This window comes from Parasteatoda tepidariorum, chromosome X1 (genome assembly GCF_043381705.1).
Source record: "Parasteatoda tepidariorum isolate YZ-2023 chromosome X1, CAS_Ptep_4.0, whole genome shotgun sequence".
Lineage (NCBI taxonomy): Eukaryota > Metazoa > Arthropoda > Arachnida > Araneae > Theridiidae > Parasteatoda > Parasteatoda tepidariorum.
Genome location: NC_092214.1, coordinates 72,760,975 through 72,784,449, shown reverse-complemented (window position 1 = coordinate 72,784,449; position 23,475 = coordinate 72,760,975). Strand labels below are relative to the sequence as shown.

General features: G+C 29.2%; 1 long non-coding RNA gene across 1 annotated transcript; it reads left to right on the top strand.

Annotated features, from left to right (window-relative positions):
• Positions 1 to 2,512: 2,512 nt before the first annotated feature.
• LOC139427127 (uncharacterized) lies at positions 2,513 to 10,776 on the top strand. The gene is made up of 3 exons (XR_011638277.1): positions 2,513 to 2,737; positions 3,615 to 3,754; positions 10,519 to 10,776. It is a non-coding gene; the product is annotated as an uncharacterized lncRNA (long non-coding RNA).
• The last annotated feature ends 12,699 nt before the right edge of the window (positions 10,777 to 23,475 follow it).

Genomic DNA, 23,475 nt, shown 5'->3' with positions numbered 1-23,475 from the left:
TTAAAAACTCCTTAATTTACAAAAAAAACTTTTTTTAAATCTGTCTCTTTGCTTTATTGCAATACTTGTAGTACATTAACGAATTTTCATTAAAAGCATTTTTCGTTATTTGCTATATATTTAAGTTAAAATAAGTGAAACATTTAATATTTAGAATTATAGTAATTTATGGTTATGAAATAGGGATAAATAAATGCAGATAAGGACACATGTGTCCCTTGCCAAGTATGGACTGACGGTGCACTTCCATACAATAACTTTCCAAATTTGCACTTATTTGTAATTATTTAAACATAAGGGAACATAAGTAATTCAACATTGAAATTTCTTTAATTTACAAAATTAATTATTGATAAAATTAATTATTAATGAAATTTTGAATATAACAAAAAACATTTTTTCAAACTAATTTGTTTTTTTTTGGGGGGGGGGGATTTTACCACAAATATAATTCCGATAATCTAACAGATTTTTTTAATAACTACTTCACTGTCTCTTATATTTTATTTTATATTATAACCGCCGTTGAACAGCCGACCAAATTTTATGGGTTTATGACTACTAATGTTCAACTCCGTAGCCTTGTAATTTTGAACCCAATCCAGAAGACAAGGGAACTCCTGGATCGAGTATTGGGAGAAATGAATCGGATTATTTTGTCAATTTGCATTATTATAATAGTAAAAAGCAAAAATAAAATTAGAGAATTAAAATTACTACGGACTATTTTAAGAAATTTTTTTCATGACTCATCGAATTTCAGTAGCAGAAAGTACGTAAAAAAAATAATAAGTGAAAGTACGAAACGCAAAATCAAATGTTTTCAATTGAATTCTTGCTCAATCTTCACAAAGGACTTAGAGAGAAAAACGGAGGTGGGGGGGTATTCCTATACGAATTAAGAGCAAGAATCCGTTTTACACCCATCCCCCCTCCTCACTAGATTTGGCCCTCCAGACAGCAGAAATATTTCAATGTATCTCAGTGCCATCTGTTGACGATATACGTCTCCACTAACTAGACAGAAACTATTATTTATTTTAAATAACTGGTGCAGCCATCTATTATCAGAATACACAAATATAATGCACACTATCAAATACTCCGTTGCGTATTATTTAATTCAACTAAATAATCTTTTTTTTGAAACATGCTTTGTTATTAACAGAATGAAAAAGTATTAAAACACAATATAAAGTGAATTAATAAATTTGAGTAAAAACGCAAATGCATTATGGAGATTGAAACATTTTTATGTAAAAGTTCAAATTTTTCTTAGGAAACTATATTTTTAGATTAATAAGGTAAAATTTAAAGGTTTTTATTTTCTTCGATGTTTATATCCTCTTTTTCTGGATTTTCTGTTTTTGGAATACTCTTAGTAGTGAAGAATAGGAACGTCGTGTTAACTATTAAATTAATAATAAGAACAAATTTTAATTTGTATATCAACAAATAGGAATTTTAATATGTATATAAAACAAATTTAATAAATCACGGGTATCAATTAATAAAATATGCTACTTATACAAGAAATTAATGTTGTAAATACAAGTTTCATTTAAGAAGTTTAAAATAAAAATTTAAAAAAAAAACACCTTGCATCATTTTGGCACGACATTTAAACATTTATGAAGTAAAATTAATGAAAAAAGCTTAGATTTTCATACATAAATATAAATATATAATTCCAAAATTTATAGAAATAAAAATATGAAAATCGGAAGATTCAATGTTTTTTTATAGGAAAATAAAGTATTTTTTATAACATTGATTAGACTGTAGATGAGACCCGGCTGAAGTGTTTTATAGTGCTCATAAAATTCATTATTTCTAATATATTGCTTATTGAATATTATTATGAAATATTTATTATGTATTTTCCATTAAATAATTCTATGAATATTGAGTAAATGAAAAAGGAGTGAACAAAAGGAGAAGACAGTATTATAAGTAGGAAGTATATTTTATTCTATATATTTATTGTTGCATTTTCCCGAGCTTTTCTGATGGAACCATATTTTTACCCCTCGTTGGCCCCCTAATTTGTCTATAATTATTTCCTTTGGAACGATTGTATTGTATATTATAATGTAATATCTGGCCGAGTTTGAAAATTATAGATTAATATTATTAAAAAATCTGGGTCAAAGGGTAAAGCGGAGAAGTTCATTTCGACGCATGTCATCCTTTGAGGGAAAAAAGAGAGTGGTTGGTTGAGAACCAGGGAATTTAAATAATGGCGGTTGCTTTAAAGTTAATTATACTAAAACTAAACTCAGTGGCGCGACAGCCCATAGAGGGCCAAGGCTTACTGTGCCCATCTCAGTTTTCTTAACCTTTGGGCTCTGAGGTGCAAGAGCAGATGTTCCGGTTGAGTGGTCAGCCCAACGTGGACCCCCAGTGTTTAACTCCCAAGCATGCTTGGTACTCATTTTATCGACCCACTGAAGGGATGAAAAGCTGAGTCGCCTTGAAGGCGGAGCAAAGTGCCAACTCCTGGAGAACGATATTTGGTCAATTTAGGAATTGGTAACTGGGCGGAGTGAGCTTGGCGCTAGCTTTTATCCATCAATCTTCTTATAACCCTGTATTGATAGTATAATCTGTACTGTGCCAAACTTATTCGCGAAAGTATTTGGCGTTGTTTTTAAACAAAAGCATTTCTATGAAGCCATTTTCTGGATTTTGTTGCACGGGATTTCATATTTTATCATCATGAAAGTTTTAATTACATGTAATTCTTATTAATTAAAGATTTAAATAACATTAATGTATGTTTTATAGCAGCATATAAAAAAATTACATGAAATTTAAAAAAGATTAATGAATTTTATTAAATCTCTGTACATACAACGCTTTAGAATTTAAATTACATAGTTCGTTTCTCTTTAAATGTAAAATTTATGTATTTTAAGAAAATCGTAATCAAAAAAAAAAAATTTTATTTATCAAAGTTTTTCACTGCTTTCCTAGAAATCCTTTATTTGATCTGTCAAAAATTTGTGAAGCAGTTTAGTAATGAAATTTAATTTAGTTAAATTACATGATTTATGATTTATATTTATTTTAGTGACATAATAAAAATGTATCTTTTTTTTTCTAGGAAATATATTTCTAGTTAAAATTTGTTTTTTCTAGATAGCTTAATATTCAGTTTTTTTAAAAATAGGGAAGAGTTCTTTGATGATGTTTAAAATCATTTGTTTCAGTATTGTAAACTTATCCAAAAAAAGAATTCTAAACCGAAATCTGCAAGAAATGGAACAAATTTAGCTAATAAATATCATTTTTATTCACAATTTCTGCATTCATTATTATTCTTTTAGGTTTAACAATTGAATAAATTATGAGCATGCATACTTTCATAAAAACAATTTAAGTTATCTTTATTTAGATTTTGATCTGAAATTGAATTTTTTCATTTAATTAACTTCTCAAACTGATTGCATTTTTTATATCTAAAATTGTATAGATTTTTTCTTTCTGAATGCCCTGATATTTTTGACAGTTAATGTTTAAGTTTAAATGAACAATGTAAAGCAAACCTTTCATATTTCTTCTGTCTCTTCCTAAAATACTAACAAATAAAATACTTTTATTCTTTTTACGAGGTGATTCCCTGGTGAAGTAATTACTTAAATGTTGAATGAAAATAGGATATCAAGGTTGTTCGCACACCCTGGAATCAATGTGGACAAATTAAGTGTGCAGTTGCCAAGGGGCGATTATGATTCTGTCTTAATTCATGCTGGTAAGTTAAAATCTAATTTTTTACATATTTAATGATTATGTATCTTATCTAAACTGTTTGTTGACATTGTTTGTATCTTGTGTAACTATTCTAATTCAGACCCTTAGGAAAATTTGCCATAGGTTTGCCATAAAAAATGCCGTAAGATATTCCTATGGGGTTTTGCCCACGGTAAAATTTTGCCATATACGTATGGCAAAATTTTGCCTTACATGTATGGCAAAAGTGTATGGTAAAATTTTGCCAGAGGCAAAACCTCATAGGAATATCCTATGGCATTTTTTTATGTGGCAAATTTTTGCCATAAAACAAAGATGTGCTACATCTTATGAAGAAATATTTTTCCATAGGCTATGGTACACCTTTGCCACACAGCTATGGCAACATTTCTCGTTGATATTTTAGCATACATCAAAAAATAATTACTTAAAAGAATCTTTCGCAAAGGATATAAAAATGCAAAACTTAATAATTGCAGAATAAATATATATCCAGAAAGCTTTTTATTTTAAATTTCTTTGATAAACTTTCCCTGTTTTACTTGCAGAATCCTTTCTGAATGCTGTTCTTATTCAAATAAATTTTAAACGGTTAGTACTAACCATTAGAAAATGGGTCCGGTGGTCGGAGCAAGTGGGGAAAATATTGGTTATGTTGATTAGGAACAAAATATATTGAGTACAGGCAACCAATATTTGTTAAAACTGTAAAAAACAAGAAAATAGAAAGTGAGTCTGGAGGTCGGAGCGAGTATAAAAAACGTTAATTTGATTGATTGGTATCATAATTAGTTAGATAAGCGTCAGATATTAGAGGAACCTAAAAGAAAGCAAATTTAAATAATGGTCCGATGGTCGGAGCGAGTATGAAATTTTTTTAAATTTTGATATGTGATACTAAGCTAAAAATTAAACAGACTACTAAAACAATAAAATACTATGAAAACTCAAAAGATAAAGAGTGGGGCCGGTGGTCGAAGCGAAATTAGTTTAAAATAGACCAAACGGGACAAAAGCCGAATATGTAACGGTGCTACCAGTGGTGGCATGTGAACAAAATTTTATCTATAAAAAAGATGGTATTAGACTATGAAAGGCTAAGAATAGAAAACAGGCTAAATTAGTTGATCCCCTACTAGTGAGGGATATAAAACTCAGAAAATTTATGTTGAGTTGTGTTAAGCACAGTTAGAAAAGAGAACGCAATATAGAAACATTGGTAAATACAAAACATGTTTAAGACATGATTAAAATTGGAAAAATTAATAATTGCTATTGACAAATTAACACTTGGCCAGGGATAGTAAATAAAAATTAATTGGGTATAGGAAATTGCTATGACGAAAAAGTTACCTAAGGAAAGATTAAATTGTTAAAAGCATTTTTGGTAACAGCAGCAGATGATATTGAAGCAAAACAATTGTCAACCAGTAATTCAGCAAATCTAGTTAAGTGATGACCTTAAGCTAAGTATAAATATGTAACAGAACATTGTATAAATATATGTGGATACTTAAGAAATATTAGTTGTAAGATAGAAAACACAGAGACATGATAAAAAAACAATTTAATGGCAAACAAAAATTAAGCACAAAATAAAAATATAAAACCCCAACATATGTAAGATAATGTAAAAAAGCATTACAAGAACCTTAGTGGAATTAAAATCAAAAACTAATGAGAATGTAAACACTGACTTTGATATTGATATATGACAGCAATAAAATGAAATTGTCACCGAACAAGTTAAAAGAATTTGAAAATTTTAATTATTAAAGAAATGATGGATCTGGCTGGATGATAAGCACTTAACTGCGTTTTGCATATGAAGAATGTTTACAAATTGCTATGGGGAATAGAACACCATTAATAATGGAAAAGTGATGTGACTTTAAAAATTTTTATAAAATCAGAGGGAGGGGATAAAATAAAAAGAAAAATGTCGTTTAGTCAGAAACAGTTGGGAGAAAGAAATATAAAAATTTTAGATAAAAATATAAACAGCAAGATATTAATTAAAGTGTACAAAGTCAGCGATAACAAATGGCAAAATTTAACATAGCGAAAACCTATACCCAATCGCGACATATTTTGAAAAGATGCAGATAATAAAAGTACCAGACATCCGGAAATTAAAAACTTAATAAATTCAGATAGATTTTCGCATAGACGTTTGCAATAAAATGTTTTTGACTAAGAATGAGATCAAAAAAATATTAAAATAAGTAGCCAAAGTTAGCGAAAGATTCCACTTGTAGTGGATGACACGTTAATATGGCGATCTGATACTCTAAGCCTAAATCAATGGAACATCGGATTTCAAACATTCAAGAATAAAACAATTGGCCACCAGGAGGCCGGAAAAGACTCACCGGGAAAGCCTTGTGCGGTTACATGTTGAATTTAATTAACTTCGGGGTGAAAAAATTGATATTTATTTCTTTTAGAAGATGTTTTTGAGGACTCCATAGGAGATGTTGTTTCGTTGGTGGGGATCTAGATCAGCTTTTCCCTATGGTATACTGCCATACAAATCTTTATGGTTACCATTGGCTTATGGTATACTGCCATACAAATCCTTATGGTTACCAGTGGCCTATGGTATATTGCCATACAAATTTCTGGTAGACATAGACTTATGGGGTTTGCCATACAAATTTCTATGGTAACCATAGGCGTATGGTATCTTACCATACAAATTTCTATGAAAGCCATAGGCTTATGGGGTTGTGCCATACAAATCTCTATGGTAACCATTCTATGGTAGCCATAGGTTGCCATAGATTACCATAGGATTCTCTATGGCAAATTTTCCTAAGGGGATACTGAATTTTTCTTTTTTAATATTACTTATGGTTGCACTTTCAAATAATAATTTATTTTGCTTATCTTAAATATAAGGTACTATTGATGTACAATTGGGTACAATGCCCAACTTAAAAAGAAACTGGCTTTTGTGGCTAATAGGTGATCCATATGGTGATCTGTGGAAGAATAATTGCCAAGTCTTGACAACTTCGGGGCAGCCAGTCGCCAGGAACTAAAGCAAAACTCACAGAAGGGGACGAACTCGAAAGGTATAACTCGTAACTACCCCCAGGCAATTATCTACATGTGTTTTTTTTTTTTAATTTGCAAGTTTAAAATTAGCACCTTGGCGATTGTAGTTGGCTCGACAGATCACAATACGGAAATATTCCTGAGTTGTTGTTCTTGAACGAAGAGTTGAGAAATTTCTCTCACTGCAAGATCAGAGTAGGCATCAACATTTTGTTAATTTGGAGAACGTCACTATAAAGCGATTCAATGAAGTAATGAAAACTTCGTGAATTTTACTTGGGCTAATGTTCTGTGAATCAGCTTCATCTGTGGATGAATGTATTGGTTAAGATCGCATTAATTTAAACTGCCAGGGCCATATTCAACTGGCAAACATCTTTGAAGAATGCATAGCAAAGTTGCTAAAAAGGATGTTTATTTATACACAACTTTATATTCTAATTTTATGAAAATATCGTAATCTTGTCTTGACATTTAGCCAGATCATCAGAACTCAGCTCATACAAACAAAAAAGAGTAGTCACAGAACTGCAGCAGGCTTAGTACTCTGATGCTGTAGAGAAAAATATTCAGAATGTATTCAGTGCAGAGTGTTTTTTTTTCAAATATTCTTTTTCGTGCTACTTTACACAATGCAGAAAAATGTTTAGATGCAATAGAATATTTTATGACAGGTTCTGCCCTTGAGGGACAGAGGGAAGATTGTTTAGAGCATTGTCCCTGAATTATAAATACTCTTTCACTGTAAATGCCTTTGGGAAAATATACTAAATGAATAATGAACTGTTTCAAAATAGCAATTAGTATATTGTTCAGCACTAAAAAGAGAGATTATAAAAATTTTGATAAAAAATTTTCGATTGCATGGAGATTAATCTAATTCTCTTCTTTGTTAGCTTAAATGGGATGTAGATTCAACAGAAGCCAATACGAGTGTCTCAGTTCTCTATTATCTTTATTATTATTATAGCGTCTTTTATTTTGATTATTCGAAGAATTGTTTATTATTAGCAGTGTCATTTTACCTTAATTGTTGTCAGTTTTTTTCTCAACTGTATTGCTATAGTACAATTTGTTTACTGTTAGTGCAGCATTAATTATCTTTTTTGTTTATCAGTATTTGTCTTTAATCAAACCCTGGTTAAGAAAAAGACAGTGTCCCACCAGTTACTATATTCCTCTTTTATTAATAAAATTGATAATATATATATATTTTTTATATTGATTATTTTTCTATAAAAATATTTATTCCTTTCGTTTTATCAGTGGCATTTATTGCATTCTAAATAAAACTAATTTAATGTTTGATTTAGATACTAATAAGTTTAGAAAATTAATTTATGATTTTATTCATGAAAAAGGTTTAAAAAACAATATTCAATCAACATTTACGGGCTCACCATTAAAAGTCAGCGTAGATATATGGTACAGCATGGGTACAACATGCACATTCCACTATCAGTCATGGACTTGTTTGCCTTTAAGGAGCCTGCGTGACCAATAAAGTAACTTTTAAAAACAATATTAAATGATATTTTGGGTAATATTTTTACTGTGAAAATAAAATATAACTTTAATAAACTTGTTTATCATAATTAATTTAAAATAAAAGAGCTCATTACATTTTCTAAAATGTTAAGAATTTTTTTAAGATCATTTTTAAAAAAAAAATCCTAAGTTATTTTTATAAAATAAATAGTTTCGACAAAGGACTGCTCAAAGCACGGCAATCATATTAATAATCACGTGCGAAACTTAAATTTTACACAGTTAATCAACATCCTAACAAACAAAAACGGACACAAAAATACCATAAATTAAAAGTCATAATTAAAAAACTACTATACTAATTTGGACAAAACAATAATAAGAAACAGAAAACAGAGCAAAACGGCGATTGTTTTAAAAATTGATAATAATTTTAAACTATTGAACATAAAATTTAATTCTCTTTTTCTCTCTGAATATGAAAATATTAGTTCCAAATTCCATTATTTTTTATAAACAAAATTTGCTAGTGTTTTATTTTATGTATTGAAATAAAAGGGAAATTCGGAAGATTTTTAAATTCTAATTAGTAATTAGAGAAAATAAAAATAAGTTAACGAGCTTTGGCGGATAATATATTAACTATCCAATGATAGATAATATATTTAAAATTCTCTGAATAACTTGGAAGTCGCTGATTTGCGATATTTTTTTCTTGGAAAATTAAGAATGTGAGAACTTTTCCCTCACATTCATCAAAGCTTTTCTTGACTCTTGAAACCCCTTCCCAACATATGGAAGCTTCATATTTTTGTAACAAGAGAAATTATTAAAAGAGCTGTTGCAACAAGAAGTTTAAGCAATCAATTTTTTTGTCGTTGCACCTGCTTGTTCCTGTTAGTGTAAAAGCCGGTGAAAAGAATGCAAAAAGGGACAGAAACTCAGGGCACCAAAACGAATATATTTCAAGTGAAAATAAGATTTTCTCATGGCGCTTAGAAAAGAGATGACACATTTCTCATCAGTGGGTAGTAACGAAGGGACTAAGGCTTACCGGCACCCTGCAGTTCATAATAAAGAGTATATATAATGTCATAATGTCAAACTCCATATAAATGTCATAATAAAATAAATGTCATAATGGAATAATGTCATAATGGAATATGAATATTTATTTTTACTTATGTTCAGACCTTTTGAAGAAAAACCCCTTTGATATTTTCCACCACCTTCAAATGGTTTTAAAAGAGCTACCGTGTTTTCACAAAAGAAGCATTAGTAACTAACATTTTCAAAATTTCAGAGAATCTTTCATTAATTATTAAATTTAATAACTTGAATAAATTGTTCCTTTTCATGATTCAGCTCTCTTCTGATTTTCATTGATACTATTTGTCCAAATACGATGACGAACTGAAATTGTTATTTCTATGAATAATAATTGATAAATAGGATATGTATGGAAATTGTATAAAATTGTTTTAAGCAGCTCAATGTTTTATTAATAAATAACTCATCTATAAATTTATCATACATAGTAAATTGGTTATTAAGAAAGAAAGAAAATAAATTTGCTAATAAAACACTGTTAGAATTATTTTTTTAATGAATAGTGAGAAAAACTCTACAGGTTACATTAAAATACGAGTAAGAAAACGTAATTTAAGCAAAATTTCAGATGGCTTGATGGGTGCTGATAAAAATCATCGTTGATAGTTTTAAATTTCATCCTAGGTGCGGTAACTTGCTTTCAGTTTGAAAAAAAAGTAAAAAATTAAATAATAAAAATTATAATAAATAATAAAAAAAATATTTCTTCTTTTTTTCCTTTGCATTTAAAAAATAGCAACCGATTGAGTAAAGAGAATCATTCTAAGTAAGAAAGAAATATTCATGCGAATCTTAAAAAAGTTATTGAATCAGATTAAATAGGTCTCATACTGGTGTCTGAGTCAGCCAATCTGGTATACCATCATCATCATCCTATCATCTTGGTGTACTTCCTATCATCGAAGCTACCCTCCCTAAAATGCCCTCTTCTTGCTTCCATAGCACCAAACTGCCGCAGACTTTGTGGCGGGCAACGAGTACCTGTCTTAGACAAACAGTATGCAATCCTTTATTAGATTCACTATTTGACCTACTTAATCATTGGTTGAAATCTTAACAAGGTATCTTAATTGCAATATTAATTTGAAGCAACTTGTTCTCTTCTAGCTTTTGCCTGGGTTCTACTGATGATTTATATTTGTCCCGGGGAATAGTCTCATAGCATTGTTTGTTTAAAGCTTTTCTGTGAGATATGTTTACCAAGACTAGATGTTTCAACAATGGTGTATGCAGATTCTCATTTAGTTTGAAGAAATTCTCTATGCCGTAACAAGATAACATTTCAGTCATTGATTTTGCACTATGTATTAAATATAATTGTATATTTTTAAATTCATACAAATAAATGAGCTCTTTATTTTCCAATACGGTTGTCAGTTATTCATATAATTGAAGTCTTAAATTGGATTCTGACCCACTGCAGAATTTTAAGGTAACAAGTTTTCTATTTTTCCATCTGGAAAAATGCTTCTATTTTACAACTGACTAAGCAGACAATAGTTATAAAGAAGACCTTTAGCTGCTCCTTTTCTCAGGACAGGAAGTTGCCACTAGTAGTGGTCACATCTGCACCTTATATAATTGCACCTACAAGCACCTTCATAGAGTCAAGCTGGCTGCCATACTCTTTGTCTATATATTGTGTAAGGACAAAAAGAAATATACATGCTTCAAATTCTCAGATCCAATTTGATCATTTTTTTTTCTTCCTATTTTATACTTTTTACATATGCTGTACTCTTACCACTAAAAAATAAATAAATGAAAAGAAAAAATAAATATATTCAAAAGAAAATGTATCTCATTTATTTGTCCTTTCTTGAAGATGCATATCAAGAGAAAGATGCTATTTTATAGTATATGTATATATCCAAGGTGCTACTACTATAACATTACAGCTATTTCAGTTTAAATGAATCTCAAGTTAAAATTTAATGCTAATATATTTAATTAAAATTTAGAAAATACGTCCAATAGTACGTTTGAAGTCATTTGACTAAAATATTGATAAGTATTGAACAAAGGCTAGCTCTTGACCTGAGAAAAAGCCAGAGTTTCGGGAAACGAAAAGCGTTAGTTAACTTATTTTTAGTAAAACTAATTTTTATAACTGTAATTCAACTTTCTTTTTTTTTATCTTCAACAAGCTGAATATCCGCTCTTCGAACAGGATTAATAAAATTAAAAACAACAATAACTCGGTACTGAACAACGAAATGAAATCGTGGACAAAACTGAACGGTACATACTGTCAAAATTAATAAGCAAAAACATAGTAAAACCTGTTTATTGTAGTTCAGCCCAATAAAATTGAGATTAACTATATTCAGCATTACTAGGCATAATATCGAAATTTACCATTAACTAGGAATTTTTGTAAGTAAGTAATTTTTTTAATTTATATAATAGGAATTACCCATATTAATTAAGCATCTTTGGCGACAATAATAGCATGGCGATGTTGATGCCATACGATTAATCTAAACGAATAAGTACCTGAACTCCATAAATGTTGCTTTTTGTAACATAGCTTACTTTTCAGTATATTTCAATATGCATATATTGCATTACTTAAATGAACTGAGCTTCAGCGTTAACACTTTGACTCCGAATTTTAATTAAATATATTTTTTTTCATTATTCCTTTGTATTTATTCATGTCAGAATAAGTAAGAAATATATTTGGAATTTTAATAATATTTGGTGAGATAAAATATAACGTGAAGCACCATGTCTTTTCCTGCATAAAAAGTCAAATATTTCATACGCGACTCACTTCCAAACAATTTAACTAATATGCGGTTATTTAAATCTTAGCGAAACAGTTATTTATAATTGAAACTTCTTTAATTTACAAAATCATTAATATATTTTTGAATATGAATCAAAAAAAGATTTTTCCAGAGTAATTATTTTGAATTTTATATTTCAGTAAAATATATAATTCCGTAATCTAACAAATCTTTTTTATCAGCTGTTTGACTTTTTATTTTTAAATAGAGAATACCCAAAAAAAATATATAAATATATTCTTACTAGGAATTAAAAGGCGAGAGAAGAAGAAAAAGAGGGACAGCGGTTAATAAAACTAAAGTAATTTTCTACGCTTCTCCTAAGCAAATTAGTACCACTTTCCCATTAATTTTGCCTTTCATTGCAAAATAATTTTTTTTTTTTAAATTGCCGCTGTTTTTAAATTATTTACTTATACCGAAACACATTTTGACAGACGTGAAAAATTAAATACGTGCTTTCAGGTAACTTTAGAGATAATTTGGTGACATAGTACTACCACGTAAATTTTTTTTCATTGTTGTTGTTGTTTACGTTGCACTAAAGCTGCTCAATGGGCTATTGGCAACGGTCTGGGAAACATTCCTGAAAATCATCTGAAGACATGCCATCACAATTTTGAACTCTGCAGAGGTGAGGCTCCCTTCGCTTCAACAAACCGACGACATGCGCGTGAAGTCAAGTATAACATTTTAACGAGGACCAATACCACACACCCTCGGTCCCTTCACAGATTGATCCAAGTAGTTTTTCACCTGCAAGCTGACAGAGGCCAGTGATGCTAGACTTCGGTGATCTGCTGGGAACGTGTCAGCAATCAGTCAATTGCGGAACTGTTGTTGATTGAAATTATGACATAGCGGGGAAAGAAACTAAATAAAGTAGGCGCGATAGCTCTTTTTTTAATTATTATTAAATAGAGCTATAAAGCATCAATGATGTTATCTTTAAGATTTTTGAGGGAACAATGGCTAAGACTTAACCAGTCAACCCCACTTAGAGGAATACCATCAGTTCCAGCCAAATCTATGCAATTAAGTGGGTTATTCGATTAAAAGGGGAGTGCAATATTCTATCTTAAATTTTAAATTTCTTTTTAATGGTATTTAATGCAAAGTATAGAGTTTTGATTAAATAAACTTAGTTTTATGATCAATAAACAATTTTGATTTATAGTATCTGTGTTAGTATCATAAAATATAAATGTCATTTAAAGTTACATAAAAATAAATCAATATTAGTGAAAAGTATAATATAGGTACTAAAATATTATTTGATCCCTACCGAAAAATGAGCTATTTAGTTTGGGATTTTTTAAAATGTATCGTTTCCCAGATGCATTGTTTTTTTCCCTCTGATTAATTCAAATCCATCCTTTTCTCGCTCAACTTGCAACCAACTCAGAGTTATTCACTGGATTAAGCAATAATTATTCTTACTTAAGAGAAAGACACACTGTACACTGATGTGTTATGTTTTTTGAAACTTTTTTTTATCAAAGCTAATAGCGCACCAGGAAGGGACCACAAGTCCTGACTACAAAACAAATCACTCTGTACCTTCTTTTTTTTACATTCTAAGTGATGTGTGAGTGAAGTATAGTTTGTCTAAAGTAAGAACGTCCCTAGACATTCGTCTGGACCCGTGGTGGTGATTATGGCAACGAGGTATAACTATTTCAAATAGGAGTGTGGGTCACTATTCAGGACAGGTCTTGTCTCGGGTGGGCGAGAGAAAGGGAATCTTTTTCTTCGTATTGCCCTAAAGTGAAAAGAAGCTATCCTCCTTGAAATGCGCTATTCTTGTTTCCTTAGCCTCAGACGGCCCCAGACATTGTGGTGAGGGGAGTTCTTACCGTAGACAAACTATAAGTCAAAGAGGGGTAAAACACTCTACACTTACTTCAATGTATAACTAGCAGCAAGATTTGATTTTTTTTTTCAATTTTTCCCCTGACACCTGTTGAGACCAACTAATGAACAGGAAGACCCTTTTGAAATGATCACCTATTGTATCCTTATCTTAACTGAAAAACGATGGTTAAGGGTTTTGTGTAACCTAGGTACATGTTCAGGGCTTGGAGGAAAGTAAAAAAAAGGAAGGAAAAAACAAGTGAGTGCGAGCGAAAATGCGACATAGCCTCTAACATAGTTGGACATAAATAGGAGAACAGTTTTTAAGTTATCTTAAGTTAAAGCTAAAATTATAAGCTTTTGCAGGGACTCTCTCCCCCCTCCCTGTATATATATATATATATATATATATATATATATNTCGAAATATGCATTTATTCTTTAAAAAATAGTGTTTTATGAGTTTTAAAAGGGCTATAAGCCGCAATACTGTATGAGACATGAAAAGATTTTTTTTAAATTATAGTTTGCCTCCAGTAGTATTTTTTGCATTAGTATTTTATTAGTATATTATATATATATATATATATATATATATATGCAACATAAAAAGCTTCAACTCATCTTTTTATGTTATTCCTTTATCGAAGTCCTTTTCTTATTTTAATACTCTAAACTAAACGCTAATTCTGACACTTTAATATTCACATCCTGTCTTTTAATCTATTTTTGGTTTTAAATCATGCATTAAGTAACATTTCTGATTTTTCCCCCTATTTGAACTGTAAGAAATACTTTTTCACTCGCCTTATTTAAAAGATCGATTTTATTTTCTACTTTATAACCGTCGTTGAACAGCCGTCCCAATTTTAGGTTTACGACTACTAATGTCCAACTCTGTAGCCTTGCAAATTTGAATCAATTCAGAAGAAAAGAAAATTTTTGTTTCAGTACCCCCAGAGGTATTGATTTGTTATAGGAATATGGAGGTCTTTGCGACTCGACAGATTTAACTTGCATCAGTCACCATTTACTACACGGATAGTCTTCGGCAGGCAGTGGTCAAACCCTCGAAATCTTGGATATGGGTTCAATACCCTACCATCCAGGCTATCCCGGCCTTTAATAGATAGATTTTATTTTCATTTTATATCCGTCGTAGAACAGCTGACCCTACTTTTGGGTTTACGACTACTAATGTTTAACTCTGTAGCCTTGTAATTTTATAATTAAAAACTGGATGGTTCCCCCCCCCCTTGTTCACGTTGCTGATCAACCATCGTGGTTGCTTCTCATTAATCATTGCGGATAAAGAGAAAAAACGATTCATTTCCATTTTCTCTCTCCATAAATTACGATTGAACTGCTATTTACATTTTGAAGATTACTAAATTTAGACAAATCAATAAAATTGGTACCAATCAATGAAATTGGTACATCCCATAGAGTTTATACTTAGTGAAGATGGGCTCAAGGGAAAGAGAATTCTCCTCCGAATGAGGTGAACCAGATTCGAATCCCAATAATGGCTGGTCGATACAAATTCCGCACCTGTCTCGCACCTACCACAGTGCTGATGTAAAATATCCTCTACGGCAGACGGATTATGGGATTTCGTGGTTTTTTTCTTTGTGTAGCGCAAATGTGGGTTAGTTCCAATAAAAATTTCTCCCAACACTTGATCCAAGAGTTCCCTTGTCATCTGGATTGGGTTCAAAATTACAAGGTGACGGTGTTGAACATTGGTAACAGAAAACCCAAAATTGGGTCGGCTGTGGAGCGATGATTATGAAATAAAAATAAAAACCACGAGCTCCAATCACAATATTTTTCAGTAGTATCCCCATTTTTTTTTTTTTTTTTTTTTTTTTTTTTTTTTNTAACGTTCTTAAATATCATTACTTAAACTGCATAACATGTTTGAGTTTGGATGGAGTTCGATGACTGCATTCAAATCATCCAACTCCCGTCATTGTTGTCGAAACTGGTTGTCGTAATAATTTCATTTAAAAACCGCTAAAAGGTTTCAAGTTAAACAGGGCATTCCATAAAGTTCAACCTTAGTGTATATTTTTAAAATCCTTGATAAAATTTAAGTAAAAAAACGAGTACGCACATTAAGGGTCATAAATTAATAATCAGACAAGGAAAGAAAAATATGAAAATTTAATGAATCATGACTGATGAAGGTAGGATTGACTAAAAACTTGTGATTACTAGAGAAAACAAAACTTTGAAGGCGATTAAAACTTAACACGTTCGTGTGTCATCGGCCATTCAAACTGGTTTTTCTATTTTTCATAACGCCTATTTAACAATTAATTTAACTGATTCGATGACGTAGTCATTTTTCTCCTCTTTGAAATATCAATTTGCAGCTTTTACAACGTGTTAGATGTAATTACAGAACACCCTGTATGATATAAAGTATTTTAAGTGATTATTAATTAGGTAATTTTTACAATCAAATTTAAATTTTAATAAGATAAATAGCTTTTTTAATTGCTAAAATTTAAAATTATCATTTTTTAACTTCTTGTAATTACTACGTCTCTTTAACTCTTCAAAATTATGTTGAAAAATTATGATGTTAAGTATATAAAATGTTTTATACCTTTTAAAATACACTTCTTTTTATAATCATTAATGAATAAAATACAAATAATATTTAATTCTTAAAGGAACTGCAAAATTAGTTTTGGACAAATGAATTTTACTGTAATGTGAAAATAATTTTAAATTCTTGAATTTAACTTCATAGATACGACGGAAATGCGAATTGTCGTAGCATTTGTGCGCAGATTTTCGACCTCTCTTTTGATTGAGCTATTGTAAAAAGTTGCATAGATTTTACGAAAAAAAGAACAACTTAGAGTTCAAACGATATTAAGGAGCATTTAGAATGTCGAAGGCACTAAAAAAAAAAGTAAATAAATAAAATTCTGCTGCTTTTATTCTTGTGTTTCATAATAGGTTTATCAGACATGTTGCAAATATTGATGAGCTTTCTTAGAGTTCTTAATATCATTTACGTTTGGAGCAGTATAGTCGATTCTGGTCATGCTGTCATTAAACTATAAATGAAATTTCATCTAGAAAGAGTCAGCCCAGTTTGAGCCCCATCCTAAGCTAACTTCTCTTCAAATGCAATTTATTCATGTATAAAACGTAGCAAATCAAAATTGAAACATTATTTATTGATTACCAGTTAACTATTGAAATTCATTGTGCACAATGTGAAAATGCTATTATTTATTAGATCTATGATTTTAATCCCAAATTATGCATTGTGATTCTCTGTTACCTCACTATTTTCCTTAGTAATAAGCAATGAAAACTCACCACTCATGCTCTAAGGAAAATCTTTTTCAATGGTGCATTAGAGTTCAAACAGCGATTTTACAAATAAACAATTAAAAATAAGCAATAAAAATGAAAAGTACTATTAAATTAATGGGGTAATGCCTTTTCATTCTATGCATGAATCATGGGGATAAGTATAGGCTTACTGTTTGCGGCTTGCAGCCCAAGGATAGTCAAAGGGTCATCTAAGAAACGACAAAAATAAATAAAATTAAAAAAAAGCTATATTTAATAACATTTTGAAAAAAAAGTTAAAATTCCAAAACTGCTAAACAGTGTGAGAAACAGCCTTAGTGCAGATTATACATAAAATGCCAATTCTATACATGTAAATAATAAAAAAATTATATATATATATTTCATTCGTAAATAACTAACTAAATATTTAACAAATCCCATTTTCTGTAATATATTTGTTAAAATTTATTTTAGCCATGATAAAAAAATGAAAAAAATATATATGTGTGTGTAACCTGTTATGAAAAAATGAAACTTTACTTTACTTGTAGCTTTTTTTTAAGACTATGTGCAAAAACAGCTTCTTTTTAATATTAGGTTTTATTTCATACCAAACTTTGAGTACATTAACATTGATACAAATGGTAAATAAATTAAGAATTTAATATACTTTTTAAGACCATTTAAACTGTAGTTGATTTAGACTAAGAAGAAATAATACACTTCTCTATTTGATTACAAACCAAAAAATTATTATTTTAGGCTATAAAGTAGCAGTAACCATGTAAGCATAAACAAATACTGTTAATTCAAATAATAGCAAACAAACAATTTAATTCTATTTATTTAAGCTGATTTGAAATGAGATCCACAATCCCTTAAGATGTTCTTTGGTCTCTTTATGTTTCTAAACAAAGCATAAAAAATAAATGCCCTTTTAACATAAAACGATACAGTTGTACTATAAAAAAAAATTTCTTCCTTCATGTTTCAGCATTCATACATAACTTTTTCAGAAAAAAAAATATATGCTAGCAACATTTAGACCAATTTAATTTAGATATTCATTCAACACAAAACAATCCTTTAAAAAATTTTAAAAAAAACTTTTATGAAATAAAAATTAGAGTAAATTATTTACACTTTTTAATATTGTATTCAATAAACAAATTTTGTGTACTATAAAATCATATTACGATTGTGAGAAATGGAGACATTTTTTTAAAAGTCACACAATCTCTGGTACACAAAAAAAACAATTAAAACAGACACGAAAGCCGCACATCAATTAAAACGAAAATGTATTCAAATTCATCTGAAAGCAAGATCCAGTCAATGGTGCTAAATCCTTTAGAACTGCTCTTAGAAGATATTAGAGGATATGTTGTTATTTTGCACTACAGCCAATGGTGGATACGATGTATTTTAGATGTAAATATAAACTACGAAGAAGTTAAAATAAGTTTTCTACAGCTTCATGGACCCTCACTGTCATACTCGTACCCACGGAAGCCTTTGATATTGAAAGTAAATAAAACACAGATCATTTAGAAGGTTGAAGTACTAACAACAACATGTCAAGATTTTTTCATACAGTCTAATGAGATAAAAATAATTTACACAAAAATAGCACTACATCATTCCGAACTATTTCATAAAATTTTATAATGCTTATATGTTTAAATAATAACTAATTCTGTTCATAACATATTGTAACAGAGTTAATAGTCATAATTTTTATTTTAATTTTATAAAATATTTTCTATGAAATAAATGTTATTCATATCTTGTAACTATTTTTTGCATATCAAAAGGTAAACCATTTTTTAATAAGGAAAATATAATACACTTGCTAAAAATAAAATTGTTATTTTCGATACATTTTAGGAGTCAAAAGTAAGGGATAAATATTACTTTTGATATGAATAATCATTGATTTATATATTGGTTTAAAAATTTTAGACTTTTTACTCAGTTTTCCACGCATATTGTAAGAAATGTCTTAAAGGGGAAAAAAGTTGTAAAAAATATCACTTTCAATTAATAAAAATTTTGGTTTGCAATAATTAATGTTCTTTTTTTTTAATTTCTATTTCTATGCTACAAATTTGAAAGGTGTAAAAGAACGTTGCAGTAAAAAAAAAAATATTTTTAAGTCTTTGAGACCACATATTACAGGTCAAAGGCCAAATCAGGTTGCTTTGAAAGTTGGCCTAGCCTCAGAAGGTCATACACACACAAAATAATTTTTAAAGCTATAGATTAAGAATAGGAATAATGCGCTGCTCCCCCCCCCCTTTTCGTTTAAGTTTAAATATCTGAATTCAAAAACTAGCTAATGTATATGTGTGACTAATGCGTTTCTTTCTTTTCATAGAAATGCAAATGTACATAATGTTTCTTCGAACATTTAGCACACTTTCCGCGTGGGCTGAAATGAAAATCACGAATGTAAAGCTTATCGGGCACTCGAAATAGTGTTGCTTTTTCATTTTGAGGAGGTGAAACAATCCCAGTTCAAAATCTAGAGAAAACATTTGAAAAATTACAGAATAATGAAAAGAGAAAAAGAAAATTATTAAAATAAAATAACGGAACTTAAAAAAAAAAAAAAAAAAAAANAAAAAAAAAAAAAAAAAAAAAAAAAAAAAAAGAGTTGCGAAAGAAAAACTTTTTAATTCTCTTCATTTTTCTCTTTTTCTTTTTATCCTTCTTGTATTTATTTATTATGATATATATATATATAAATATATATATATATATAAAGAAAAGATAAACTTTCAAGCATATAATAAACTATAGTAACGATTTTACTATAGTAAAATCAATTAATAATTTTATTCATGATTAAATACTTTTAAAGGTAAATGAACAGAAAGGAATTTTTAATACATAATAAACTATTTTACAAAAATTATTCTCGTTTTAAATTTTATGAACGAAAAAAAAACCATTATTTTAATTGTAAATGTTTTATATTCCTGAATGGATGGGTGGTCTAATGTAAACAATAACAAGCGTCCTTAAACCGGAAGAAATTTAGAAAATTTCCGATGTATCCCTCCGCTTATGTTATGACTACGAGGCGATGTGTGAACATGCCTAATATTCCATGCAGTTTTGTTATTGTAATTGTGTTCAAATCTAAACATAATTGTACCATTCATAAGAGCTTTCAGAAGTGTATTGATTCTCGGAGGTCGTAAGGCCAAAAAAATTTTTGGAAAGTTAATATCTCATTGTGAATAATTCTTAATGTTTGCCATGTTTTGTATTTTATCCCTTATGGATGGTGTTTTCTTCACTAGGGAGCGCTGCAAGCTCGGGACTGCCTAAATTTCCGGGTTACTGTTTCAGTTGTATTTTAAAGCCATTTGGCATCATTGTGTTTTGAGATTCTTGCAAACAATGCATTTGATTACTTATTACTCATGTTTACAATGCTAACAATACTTGTGTTTACAATACTAAAAGTGTTAACACTAACGTAAGATGGTGCGCAGCTTGCAACGCGAACAAACAGTAATAAACAAATGGAAAGAGGCCAAATCAAGACTGCCAAAAAAGCGAGTTATTCAAAATCTAGCAACCATGTCACCTTTTTTAATAATAAATAACAAAGTAACTAAAACAAATTTTCACTCCAAACTCCCCAGAATTACATAATAACATTAATATCTTATGAAATACGGCATATTTGAGCTCAGAAATTATCCAGTTTATTTCTTTTATTGAAAACAAAATTATCCGTTTGAAAACATCGCCTATCAGAATAACATGTAGTAAGCAGCTGCAAACTTTTTAACCGGAACTAGAGTAGGTCCCAAGCTCGAGATTGTTATTGTTTACACATCTATTGAAAACACCATCCATCTGGCTACTTTTGAATAAAATGTCGCCAAAAATATCTTTTTAAGATAGCCTAATTAAAAAATATTCTAATGATTATAATATTGATATGATAATGCTGAAGTTTAAAGGCTGAAAGAAAGAACTCGCTACATGTGAAATACTGCAAAAGATATGATGCAATAATATGATGGCGCGTTTTTTCAATCTGCGGCGTAAAAATATATCGGAAGCAGTAACCCGGAAGTCTTGAAAGAGCAATCTGTTTACCTATTGTTTACAATCTGTTTACCTATAAGAGTGATCTGTTTACCTATTAAAACATGTGGTGTAACTCTATTGTATAATATCATTTAGAAGTGTGATTTAAGCTCTTAATTTTGGTTCATTCATTTAAATCAAAGATATGTTTTAAAATTAACTACAATTAAATTCAGTTTAGTAAAATTAAATATTTAAAAACATTTAAGTAATTTGAATGTATGAAGAAGAAATACTTGTAGATGAAAAGAATTTAATTATTAACATACTCTGTGATCTAGTACTTGTTTCATAAGTATGTTATGAGTATTTCTTCTAATATATAATTATTTTGTCCTAAATTTTCATTTAGATGAAGGCTTTAGTTATGATTCGGGGAATCAATATTGAAATATTTGAAACCCCATCTTCCTGATGTAAATACTGGGTCAAACATGCAGCTTGAAAGCTTTCCTGGATTTAAAATTAAAGGTTTAATAGAGAATATCAAGGAGTTAAGTGGATTTGGTCTGATTGTACTACATATTGGTAAGTACCTTGTCTAATTTCACATATATTTTGCTATGATTCCTCTAGACTTAAGAAATTATGGGTCCTAAGACTTTAGATTTCTGAGTTGTGTTTTAATAAAAGTTAGTTCCTATTTAGAATTTAAAAATTCTATTTATTGATAGATTGGAACTGCAGTTCCCAATTACCTTTTAATAGAAATCAGTTGTTGTGCTAAAGAAAAGTTGGTTTTCTATGAATAAAAAATATATAATTTTTTTAGTTATATAATAAATAGATTATGAGAAGGTTCCTGAAAATTTATGTATATTTTGTTCGGCTTTTCAAATTGAAATAGAATAGCGGAATTTGTTAAGAAGGAATGTGATTCCCTAACAATATTTCCAATGTGTATATACTTTTTTTAGCTTCCATTTCAATGGAAACCATATTTCTCCCTATTTATTTACTATTTATTTAACTCTTATCTATTATATATAGGTATACCAAAAACTCCAAGAATGTGCATTCAACTGCCAAACACAAATTCTGATTTGTAATTGTTAATGAATCAAAAAAATTTCATTCCTCTTATTTTATATTTTCCAGGGTTGGGTTTTTGACATGACAAGGGTGTAATACTGGTTTAAACCATCAAGAACTGAAGTTTGCCAAGAAAATATATAAACTTCAAAACTACCAACAGTTGCCATGCATTATATTGAAATTTAATTATACTATGTAATCAGCAGGTTTTAAATTATTTTTTAATTAAAATTAAGGTAAAATAACAGATTTAAAATCTCAGAAATTTATATTCAAATGCATGTGCAGAAAAATTTTGCACAAAAATTGTTTGAATATTTATATTTTTAAAAAAAAATTATTTTTTTTTGATACTTAAGAAAATTAAAAGTTTATTACTGTGCATTTTTGACAAATAAGGAACATATAACTAATATTTATAAGGAACTTACAAGTTATGTTGTACAAATACAAACTTGATACAAGTGTATAAAAAAACTTTTTTAATGTTATACCGCATATCTTTATTATCCGGTATGTTAATTTGAATTTAAAACTAGTTATAATTATGAATAATGATAAATATAATTCATATTGCTTATTATATTTATTTATAATTATTACACTTATCATTTTAAAACAATTTTTATCTCTTAATTTTTTTTTCTCCACTTGTATTAAGAATACAAATAATGCATATCTTGAAAGCAAGAAGTAATTATTCAACAGCTGAATATTTAGATATTCAACAAAACTATATAGTATTCAGCAAAATGAAATTCACAAGTATTTGGATAAACTAAATTTTCAGCATAGTAAATGAATAGGCTGAATATACTGTAAATCGACACTAACTACTCTGTGTATTTAACAGAAAGCACTTAAATTTGTATTGTCTTATGTTAAAAAGATTATTAAGAAGATTTAAAAGAATATTAAAAAGATTTTTCTTTAAAAGATGTCTAATGTACAA